Source organism: Mesoplodon densirostris, chromosome 2 (genome assembly GCF_025265405.1).
Source record: "Mesoplodon densirostris isolate mMesDen1 chromosome 2, mMesDen1 primary haplotype, whole genome shotgun sequence".
Taxonomy (NCBI): Eukaryota; Metazoa; Chordata; class Mammalia; order Artiodactyla; family Ziphiidae; genus Mesoplodon; species Mesoplodon densirostris.
In genome coordinates this window covers 80480256-80492595 of record NC_082662.1, presented here as the reverse complement: position 1 = coordinate 80492595, position 12340 = coordinate 80480256, and positions in this window count along the sequence as shown.

The following is a 12340-nucleotide window of genomic DNA, read 5'->3' as shown; positions in this document are numbered from 1 at the left end:
CATCTCAAGACAAGGCTCCAGGTTAAAGGCATCTTCCATACTTGATAATTAATAAATAATTGTTAAATTACTGAAGGAATCAAAGATCTATACAAGTACTTGTTCAACAATTTTGTAGGAAGGCAGCATCACAACCATTCTTTCACACAGTATTTTGGAGCAGGAAGAAGTGAGCTACTCTGGACATTTCTACTTTCCTTTCCCCTTCTCCTCAAATTTGTGTATAGCTTGTCTCAGAAGTGCTCTCTCACTGTTAGCTGGGTATTGTATAGTCCTCACAGAATGTATTTATTAAGGAGATTCTTCAGTGTTACAGATGGGTTACAGGAACTCATTAGAAATGCAAAAAAAATAGAAGAGACTTCTCTTCAAGAATACAGGAAGTAGCTTCTTAAGGAAGCAAGACTGACAAGACAGTGTCAGGTGGTCTCCTTTGGTCTCTTCAGGCTTAGGTTAAATTCTGCTCATTGTGTACATTGAGTGTAACACAGGCAAGAACATTTAAAAAACCAGTCTTCAGCCTGGGGAAGTCCTTCTGTATGAAGCAAAGGCACAGTCCATGGTGGATGCCGCCAGCAGCTGTGGCAGGTCCTCTGGGCTTGAAGTTCTATCAGGACCTGGGTCCTCTCTGGAGTGGGGAGAAGCAGAAAACAGGAGCGTACCCAGGAATATGCACACTTGGCAGGAGCCACTGCCCCTGCCCTACCTTATGTCCTGTTCATACAAGGGGGTTGGGACCTGTTCAATTCTCTATTTTAAGCCACACTGACTTCATTATTATTATTGACTGTTATGCCGGCTAGCAAACTCTTTCTGTTAGTTCAGAAAAAAAGACATCCTGTACAAAAATCACCTTATCTTAAGACGTTTTATTCTAGATTTGGTAAATTCACATTCTATAAACCACCCTATGGGTATAAATTGGAGTCAGCATGTAAAACTACACAGCACACCTATATTCCTGAACTATTTTAATGTTAATTACCACATGGAAAAAAGTAATTATTTCCAGTTCCAAGCTGCTATTGTCTTGAATCTTTGTCTCCTACTTGGTCACTAGAATAAAACACCTTTATTGTACCCTCCAACTTCATCAATTGCCTCTGGTTTCCCTGATTTCTGTCCAAACCAAGAGGACTAGTAAAATCTCTCATTGTGGTCACATTTCCTATGTAACTTACCTGATTAAGATAATTCATCTGTGTACATTGAACACTATATATGACCAACTTTGTACAGTGTCATTGTTTAGTAAATACTCATCTAATAAATGAATGAAAGATGGATTTCAATACCAAACACCTAGCAGAAATTTTTTCTTGAAACAAAAGATTTTTGTTTTTTAAAAGATAAGTAATTTACCACTGTGTATGTGTTCTGTGACTATAAAACAATTCAAAATCATTTTAAAAATTCACTAGTCACAGAAAGAATAAAAATAATAAACTAAAATCCCAACCATGAGCTACAAATGCTGTTACTACTGAAACATATAATGATCAAGGTTTTTTTTATTAGTTTATAAATTTTTTCATAAATAGAATAATTTTGTACCTATTATGAATGGAATTATTCACAACCGACATGCCCGAATTTATCTATAGACAATAACTTTGGTCATATAGAAAGGTATGTGCACTGTAGGCAGGAAATTCATTCTTGCATATTATTGGTGAATTAAAAGTCTTAACAAAAGAAATCCTCTCCATAACAATATAAATAGAAGGAAATTTGTTATATTATTGAATAAGCAGTACCTAGTACATGCATATAGGTAGATTGAAATGACTAGAAAGAATAAAATAATGTTACTTATATATGCAAGCATATATGGATCCTTTTACATTGCACAATTTTTAGCCAGTATATAACATGTTTTCTTAGAATCAATTGTATCCTGTTTTCCCATAAGTAGACTGGACAGCACAGTTTGCTGTTATATGATGAACTTTTTGTACCTACCTTCATAGAGTTCAATCTATGCTAACTTGGGAACTGAGGTATCCATTGTTTGGTTAATTGGCCTCACCTAAAAGAATAATCTAACTTCTCTTATCTCCCTGAGAAGAAATGGTTACAGCCAGGATTGAGTCTAGGTTAAGCTCCCAAGGTGTCAGGGAGCCTGGAGCTCTAACTTTCTAGGTGTTCACACTTCAAAAAGGATGGAGCCCAAACACTTGGAGACCTCTCTGGGTTGTTAAGCTGACAATGGTTTTAATTAGTTCCTGGGAAGTTTTACTGACATTCAAAAGTTAAGAGAAAGTAGATTGGTCCAGCAACTATGGGAAACAGTATGGAGTTTCCTCCAAAAACTGAAACTAGAACTACCATGTGACCCAGCTATTCCAATTCTGGATATTTACCCAAAGAACATGAAAACACTAGTTCAAAATGATATATGCACCCCTATGATCTTTGCAGCATTATTTGCAATAGCCAAGACATGGAAACAGCCTAAGTGCCTGTCAACGGATGAGTGGATAAAGAAGATGAATAGTTTATATATAAAATAAGTGCTACTCAGCCATAAAAAAGAATGAAATTCTGCCATATGCAGCAACAAGGATGGACCTCGAAGGTATTACGCTAAGTGAAATATTGGTAGCTCAAACAGAGAAAGACAAATACCATACTATTTCACTCATATGTGAAATCTAAAAAAAGCAAATGAGCAAATAAAATAAAACAAAACACTCATACATACAGCAGACAATCTGTGGTTACCAGAGGGAAAGGGGGTCAGGGGTAAACAAAACTGGTGAGGGGGTCAACTGTAGGATGATGGATGGCAACTAGACTTGTGGTGGTGATCACTTTGTTGTGTATACAAATGTCAAATTATAATGCTGTACACATGAAAGTTATATTAAAAGAAGTGGGGAAGGACTATTGCCCAATTGTGTCTGAAGAAACACTCTAAAAAGGAGATGGGTAAATTGCCCTTTTTTTCAGGTTACAAACATAAAGAATTCACCATTATTTACCTTTATGTCATACACAGTTCACAAAAAGTTTTAATTGTCCCTAGAATAAATTTTTGTTTCCCTGACATAAAAAGCAGATTTTATTGTTCAGGAGAATAAGCAGCTAATTTCTTAGCATTAGTCTTATTTCAAGTAGTCTTGCCCTATTTTCATTTTCAATCTCACCATTTTTTTTTTTTTTTTTCAGTACGCAGGCCTCTCACTGTTGTGGCCTCTCCCGTTGTGGAGCACAGGCTCTGGACGCGCAGGCTCAGCGGCCATGGCTCACAGGCCTAGCCGCTCTGTGGCATGTGGGATCTTCCTGGACCGGGGCGCGAACCCGTGTCCCCTGCATCGGCAGGTGGACTCTCAACCACTGCGCCACCAGGGAAGCCCCAATCTCACCTTTTTTTTTTTTTTTTTTTTGCGGTACGCGGGCCTCTCACTGTTGTGGCCTCTCCCATTGCAGAGCACAGGCTCCGGATGCGCAGGCTCAGCGGCCTTGGCTCACGGGCCCAGCTGTTCCGCGGCATGTGGGATCTTCCCAGACCAGGGCACAAACCCGTATCCCCTGCATCGGCAGGCGGATTCTCAACCACTGCGCCACCAGGGAAGCCCAATCTCACCTTTATTAACCATCAATCAGGTTTCAAATTTTGTCCTCAAATTGACACCAGAACTTTACATTCTTGAAGAAAGGTGGGGATGAACTTTAGACCTTATCATTCACAAAATGTTAATCAGACAAAAGAAAGGAAAGGCAAGGAGAGAGACAGGCAGAATTCATGCATTCTTGCCCAATTTTTCTCAGATTAGAGTTGCATAGAGTCTTAACTTCTATCAAAACAATGCCTTGTCATTTGAGGATTTGACACTATTTTCTTGAAAGCTTCAGCAAGAAATTAACTTTAGATCAGGTTGATATTGTCCAGTGACTAAAAAGAGTCTAAATTCTTGACCTGACTGTGACATAGAAGAAGCAGCAGTTCAGGGCATGTTTTAATTGTTCTCTGTTTTTGAGAAAAAGTATTGATAATTGGAGGCCTCAACTGGCCTTTCTATTAGTGTAAGTTTTCTCCCAAAAGATCTTTAAAATTTTAAATTAATACATGACAAAGGAACACAAAAATGCTCAGTTCAAAAGTGTACAATAGGTGAAATATCACAAAATGAACACATGCCAGTAATTATTACCCAGGTCAAAAATAAGAACACTCCCAAACACAGTTTTCTTATACCCCTTTAAAACATTAACTCCTCACTTTAGCTTGTAGATAGTTATTACCTGACTTTTAACATCAGAGATCAGATTTTCTTGTTTGCGAACTTTACATAAATGGAATCAAACAATATGCATTCTACTGTGTCTGGTTCCTTTCACTCAACATTACCACTGGGAGATTCATTCATGTTGTTGGATATAACTGTAATTTTGTAATTTTCATACTGTAAGTCTTTTATAGGGATTATAAGGAATTATAAGTTATACTGTGCAAATATACTACAATGTACTTCTCTATTTGCTGTTGGTTAATAATTTGGCTATTTTCATTGTTGAAGTATTATAAATATTGATGATATGATCATTATATGTATCTCTTTGGTGTACATGTGCATACATTTCTGATAGCAATATATTTAAGAGTGAAATGGCCAAGTCCTTTGGTGCTTATGTTAAACTTTAGTGTTAACATATAATGTCATACAGTTTTCCCAACTGGTGGACTCTACTGTCTGTTGCTGCATAATAAACACCCAAAACCTACTGGATTAAAGCAACAATTATTTTATTTCTCACAATGTTGTGAGTTGGGTTGGTAGTTCTTTACCTGGTCTCATTCACATGGCTGGTGGGACCAGTTCTTACCACCCGGTATCACTCATGTGGTTGCATTCCACTAGTCAATCAGTAGGAGGTGGAGGACCCTGCATGGCCTCATCCACATGTCTGTAGCCTTAGTGAGATGGCCTGAAGACTGGGACCTCTCTCTTCACATGGACTTTCATCATCAAGTCATCTAGTCCACATTTTCTGAGTCAGCCATTGATTGATTCCCATTTTATCATGGTATGCTTCATGCTATAAAGTTGAACAGACTATCACCTTGTTCAACAAATCTTGTAAGCCTGTTGTAAGAGGAAATGGGTCCTGATCATAGGGAAAAAATGGCTCTTTTACTGCTCTTAAGAGTTGGGAAACTAAATAGGGGACTGGACTGGCATCCTTTTAGAAATAAGCCCTCAGTGTGAGCAGGTCAGAAATAATCAACTCTACACTGGAAGCAAATCATTCTTCATTATAGGATAAGACTGAAAACCAGGGTGCTATGTTTTGTGTTTATTTGTATCTCAAAGAGCTGACAAATACTGGATCATGATCACCTCAAGTTATCAAGATTGAGACATTGAAATTAAAAACACACAAAAAAGACTACTAACAGAAGTCTTTCACTGCTTTTAACTCTACAAAAGTATCAAAATTAACGAATCACCTAGCCCTGGTTAAAGACGCTATGCCTACAATTGCGTAAATAAATACACCACATAGACTAGAATTCAGAGAAAAAAATAAGCCATGGTTCATCAGAGAGTGTTTCATGATGGTAGCTTCATTACCTGAATGAATTTAAAGCAATATGCAAGCTAATACATATGGAAGTGATAAAGAATAAATTTAAAAAATGCGGAGAGATCAAAATCTGAAAACATGATTGAGTAAAAAATCAATAAAGAGTCACACTGAGGTATCAGGCCTGGGTGGAAAACATATGAATGCAGACACAGAGCAAAGATTAAGGACCAATGAGTGGGAAGACAAGATGGGTCTCGGCAGCTCCAGGGAGCATCCTGTACAGTAAGAGGAGGAAGACACTGGGGTGTCTGAATCCCTCCATCTGACCCAGACCCTGCCCAGGGACAGACTTAAGAGAAACCAGGACCAAGGCTTGGTTAGGACAGTGTATGTGTTTCAAAGTACAGAGATATATTTTACACATTTCTCTAGATGAAGACTACCTATTATTGACACTATATACCTGACCTGAAAAAGCTCAGCTTTGTTCATTCCAAAGATCTAAATGTGAAGAAGTAGAACTTCCAAAGCAAACTTTGTGATGAAGTTAGAAGATGTGAGATACCAAGGAAAAAAATTCATTTCCTGGAGAATGAGATGCAAAAAAAAAAGGATAGGAATACAATGTAACACATCCTTCTGGGGAGAACTTTGTCCATATCTAACAAAACCATGTGCTCTTACCTTTTGACCCTGCCATCCCACTTCCAGTAATCTAACCTGGAGAAAGGGCTGCAACAATATGAAAATAAATATACACAAGATTTGTAGGTTTGTTCATTTCAGCATTGCTTGTAATTGCAAAATATTGAAAACAATCTAAATGTCCATACATAGAAATGTGGTTAAAAAAACTCTGGCATATTCACACAGTGGTGTAAGCAGCTACAAAAGAACACAAAAGCTTTCTATGAATTTATATGCACAGATTTCTATATATCTGTACTGTGAGAAATTTCATGTTAGAAAATGTGTGTAATAAAACATACATGTATCTGTTCGTTTGTGGGAAGGAAATACAAGAAGAATAAACTGGGAACTAACAAAAATGGGTGGCTGTGTAGCATGAGCGGGAATGGTGTGGATAGAATAGAATGAAAGGTGATGTTGGAATAGAATAGTAAACTGAAGAAGTGGCATTTCTCTGAGTACACCTTTTTGGAAAGTTATGACTCTTATGAACCATGTTTCACACACTCAGACTATAAATTATTCAAATCAATCAACGTGATGAAAGGCAAATTTGAGCACAAGCAGGAACAAATAACCCGGACTGTATTATAAATGAGTAAGTTAACCACACTGGAGAAGGTGGAGAAAGAAAGAACTAATCTATTCAACTTTGGAATGCAGTGTTCTGACTATATATGTAAGGTTAAAGACAAAAAGAAATACACACTAATAATGTACTCTGGATAGTAAATTTACTTATCACAGAGGTATGTATCAGCAATTTTGAAACTACTTTAGGTATATATGTACTAAGATGGAACATATAAGCAAATTTATTATGGATAATGAGAGCCAGGTCTCTCATAGTCAAGAGAAATGAATTAAAAATAAAGAAAGAGAAAAGCTTGAATAAACCTTATTTTATTTTATTGGGATTGGAAATATCAGCAGGAAATCAAGGTTGTATGTAGAAATGGATAAAGAATAAATATAGATATGTATATTCATGTTAGTATATATAAATGTATTTCTTCTTAACTCTGCCCTCTGAGAGAGGCTAGAAGTAATGCACATACCTAGTGTGACATCTTCATATATAAATTTGTTATCCAACATAAGGGATCAGGCAATACTGGAGAAATGGTTAATTTCAGTGTTGAAGCAGGGCAGATTCTAGATGGGCCTAGGATATCTTGTGGCCTCAGAAAGTAAGGAAGTGCTCAAAACATGATGGGAGCATGCCAAAAATAGCCAAGAACCAGCTTGAAGAAGCTCTAAATGAACAAACATAGGACAAGTTGAGCAAAATAAATAAATAATGATAATAAAAAATTAAACCCCACAGAACTAAACAATACTTGAGCTCATACTGAATTAACTAAGTAATTGAATGAGTAAATACTTAAATGGAGGAGAAGGGACACCCTCTTCCCTAAAATGAACTTGAATCAATAAATGTAGATGAAATTATCAGAATAAAAATCATATTTAGACAAACACCACAGTAATAATTTTTCAAGCAAGAATCACCAATGTATGCTAAAAGTAGCAGCTTTAAAAATTGATATTAGGGCTTCCCTGGTGGCACAGTGGTTGAGAGTCCACCTGCCGATGAGGGGGATGCGAGTTTGTGCCCCGGTCCGGGAGGATCCCACATGCCATGGAGCGGCTGGGCCCGTGGGTCGTGGCCGCTGAGCCTGCGCGTCCAGAGCCTGTGCTCCACAACGGGAGAGGCCACAGCAGTGAGAGACCTGCGTACCACAAAAAAAAAAAAAAAAAAAAAAAAAAAAAAAATTGAGGTTAAAGTATGATGACAATGCATTCTCATAGTACGAGTATTTCCCCAAATAGTACTTCTTAATTAGAAAGAAGTAAATGATAACTTTACAGTGAAGAAATGTGGCAGACACCACCTTAACCTGTGATTAAAGTTACAGTCAAAACTTCACATTAACAAATCGTTCGCACAATTTACTGAACATGGAAGAACATCACTTCCAAGTCATTCTTGCCAAAAATGTATATCTTCAATCAAATCATGGGGAAACACGAGAAATACCCAAATCAGAGATTTTCTACAAAGTGGTTGACCAGTACTCTTCCAAAATGTCAAAGTCAAGAAAGACCATGTAAAAGTGAGAAACTATCAAAGAGGAGAGAAGACTAAGGAAACCTAATGACTAAATGCAATGAGGGTCCTGGACTGGATTGTAGGAGCAAAAAGGACATTACTGGGGAAAGTTGTGAAATGCAAATAAGGTGTACAGATTAGTTAAAGGTATTGTATCAACTTTAGAATCCTGTTTCAATAATTGTTTTATCACAGGCAACAAAAGCAAAAATAGAATAGTGGGACCACATCAAAGTAAAAATCTTCTGTACAGGAAAGGAAACAATTAACAAAGTGGAAAGGCCTCCTAAAGAATGGGAGAAAATATTTGCATACCATGTATCTGATAAGGAGTTAATTTCCAAACTATGCAAAAAACTTCAACTCAGTATCAAAAAAACAAGCAAACAAATAACACCATTAAAAAATGACAAAGGACTTGAATAGGCATTTCTCTGAAGAAGACAGAAATGGCCAACAGGTACATGAAAAGTTCCTCAACATCATTAATCATCAGGGAAATGCAAATTAAAAACCACAGTGACATTATCAAATCTCACCAGTTAGGATGGTCATTATCAAAAAACAGAAGATAAATGTTTTCAAGGATAGAAGAAATAGAAACCTTTGCGTACTGTTGGTGAAAATGCAAAATGGTACAGCCACTATGGAAAACAGTATGCAGGCTCTTCAAAAAATTAAAAATAAAACTACTATTTCTTCTAGATTTTCCAGTTTGTTGGCATATAATTCTTCATAAGAGTCCTAGGATCCTTTTTATTTCTGTGGAATCAGTTGTATTGTTTCCTTTTTCACTTCTGATTTTTATTATTTGAATCTCCTCTCTTTCTTAGTCTAGCTAAAGGTTTACCAATTTTGTTTGTATTTTCAAAAATAACTCAGTTTTGTTGACATTTTCTATTGTGTTTTCAGTTTCTATTTCATTTATTTCTACTCTGATCCTTGCTATTTCTTTTCATTCTGCTAACTTTAGGTTTAATTTGTACTTCTTTTTCTAGTTCTTTGAGGTGTAAAATTAGATTGTTTATTTGAGAATTTTTTTCATTTGTCTGCTAATATCGATGTTTATCTGTAAACTTCCCTCTTAGAACTGAATTTGCTGCATCCTACTAGTTTTTGTATGTTGTGTTTCCTTTTTTGTTTGTCTAAAGATATATATTTTTTAATTTCTCTTTTTGTTCTCTGATTGCAATGGCTAGGACTTCCAAAACTATAATAGTGAATAGTTGAATAATAGTGGCTAGTATGGATGTCCTGTCTTGTTCCTGATCTTAGAAGAAATGCTTTCAGTTTTTCACCATTGACAGTGATGCTTGCTGTGGGTTTGTCGTATATGGCCTTTATTATGTTGAGGTAGGTTCCCTCTACACCCACTTTCTGGAGAGTTTTTATCATAAATGGGTGTTGAATTTTGCCAAAAGCTTTTTCTGCATCTATTGAGACTATCATATGGTTTTTATTCTTTAATTTGTTGATGTGGTGTATCACACTGATTGATTTGCAGATATTGAAAAATTCTTCCAGCTCTGGGATAAATCTCACTTGGTCATGGTGTATGATCCTTTCAATGTGTTGTTGGATTCTGTTTACTAGTATTTTGTTGAGGATTTTTGCATCTATGTTCATCAGTGATATTGGCCTGTAGTTTTCTTTTTTTGTGACATCTTTGTCTGGTTTTGTTATCAGGGTTATTGTGGCCTCTTAGAATGAGCTTGAGAGTGTTCCTTCCTCTGCAAATTTTTGGAAGAGTTTGAGAAGGGTAGGTGTTAGCTCTTCTTTAAATGTTTGATAGAATTAGCCTGGGAAGCGCTCTGGTCCTGGACTTCGTTTGTTGGAAGATTTTTAAACACAGTTTCAATTTCAGTACTTGTGATTGGCTTGTTCATATTTTCTGTATCTTCCTGGTTCAGTCTTGGAAGATTGTATCTTTCTAACAATTTGTCCATTCCTTCTAGGTTGTCCATTTTACTGGCACACAGTTGCTTGTAGTAATCTCTTATGATCCTTTGTATTTCTGGGGTATCCATTGTAACTTCTCCTTTTTCATTTCTAATTTTATTGAATTGAGTCCTCTTCCTTTTTTTCTTGATGATTCTGGCTAAAGGTTTATCAATTTTGTTTATCTTCTCAAAGAACCAGCTTTTAGTTTCATTGATTTTTACTAATGATTTCTTTATCTCTATTTCATTTATTTCTGCTCTGACTTTATGATTTCTTTCCTTCTACTAACTTTGGCTTTTGGAAAAGAAGAAATAAAACTGTCACTGTTTGCTGATGACACAGTATTGTACATTAAAAAAACCCTAAAGATATTACCAGAAAACTACTAGAGCTCATCAATGAATTTGGTAAAGTTGCAGGATACAAAATTAATTCACAGAAACCTCTTGCAGTCCTATACACTAACAATGAAAGAACAGAAAGAGATATCATGAAACAATCCCATTTACCATAGCATCAAAAAGAATAAAATACATAGGAATAAATCTACCTAAGGAGGCAAAAGACCCATACTCAGAAAACTATAAGATACTGGTGAAAGAAATCAAAGTTGACACAAACAGTTGGAAAGCTATACCATGTTCATGGATTGGAAGAATCAATATTATGAAAATGACTATACTACCTAAAGCAATCTACAGATTCAATGCAATCCCTATCAAATTACCAATGATATTTTTCAGAGAATTAGAACAAATAATTTTACAATTTGTATGGAAACACAAAAGACCCTGAATAGCCAAGGCAATCTTGAGGAAGAAAAACAAGCTGGAGGAATCAGGCTTCCTGACTTCAAACTATACCACAAAGCTAAAGTCATCAAAACAGTATGGTACTGGCACAAAAATATAGATTAATGGAACAGGATAGAAAGTCCAGATATAAACCCATGCACCTATGGTCACCTAATCTATGACAAAGGAGGTAAGAATATACAATGGAGAAAAGATAGTCTCTTCAATAAATGGTGCTGGGAAAACTGGACAGCTACATGTAAAAGAATGAAATTAGAACACTCCCTAACACCATACACAAAAATAAACTCAAAATGGATTAAAGACCTAAATGTAAGGCTGGATACTATAAAACTCTTAGAGGAAAACAGGCAGAACACTCTCTGACATAAATCACAGCAACATCTTTTTCAGTCTACCTCCCAGAGTAATGAACATTAAAAACAAAAATAAACAAATGGGACCTAATTAAACTTAAAGGCTTTTGCACAGACCTGGGAGCACCCTCCTTGCCAGCCCCACCTCGGGAGAAGGGCTTCACACCAAGCCGACACACTTTGCCCCTGCGCAGCCCCCGTCCACCACCCTGTGGCTGCCCCACTGGCTGAAAAGTTTCTCCACGTGCGGAATTCTGGGCTTGGCTACCACCAGCATGGAGTGTGAGCACCAGTCTGGAGCCAGCCTGCCTGATGCCTTGGGGCAACAGATATGTCAGAAACTGAAGCAAGAAAGTACTTGGCAGAGGGCAGAGTCAAGATGGCAGACAAGGAGGATGCAGAATTTGTGTCTCTGCACAACTAGGGCACCTACCAGGCACTGGTGGGGGACCACGGACACCTAATGGGCTGGAAAGAACCCTCAGTGACTGGGTAGGACGTGGGGCGTGGGGAGAGTGAAGCGGGAGAAGAAGTGGAGGCGGGATGGGACTGGTGCCCTGAGGGGCGGCTGGGGGTGGAAGGGATCCCACGCCCAAAGGGGGAATTGGGGGACCACTGGGAGGGCAGAGGATCAAAAGGAAGCATGGCCAGGTTTCCCCTGTACACTTGGCCCCTGGGAGCGTAATGAGATCCCAGGCCTGATCCTCTGCCCAACAAGGCCCCCTCCAGCCAAACGGGTCTTGAGGGAGTGGGAGGGAGGGAAAGGGGAGCAAAAGTAAAGGCCAGACCAGCAACCCTGAGGGGTAGCTGGGGGAAGGGAGGAGTTCCTACCCCCAGTGGGACCCACCCATAGTTAGGGGTCCAGCGGCAATGGGGGAGGTGGTGGTGGG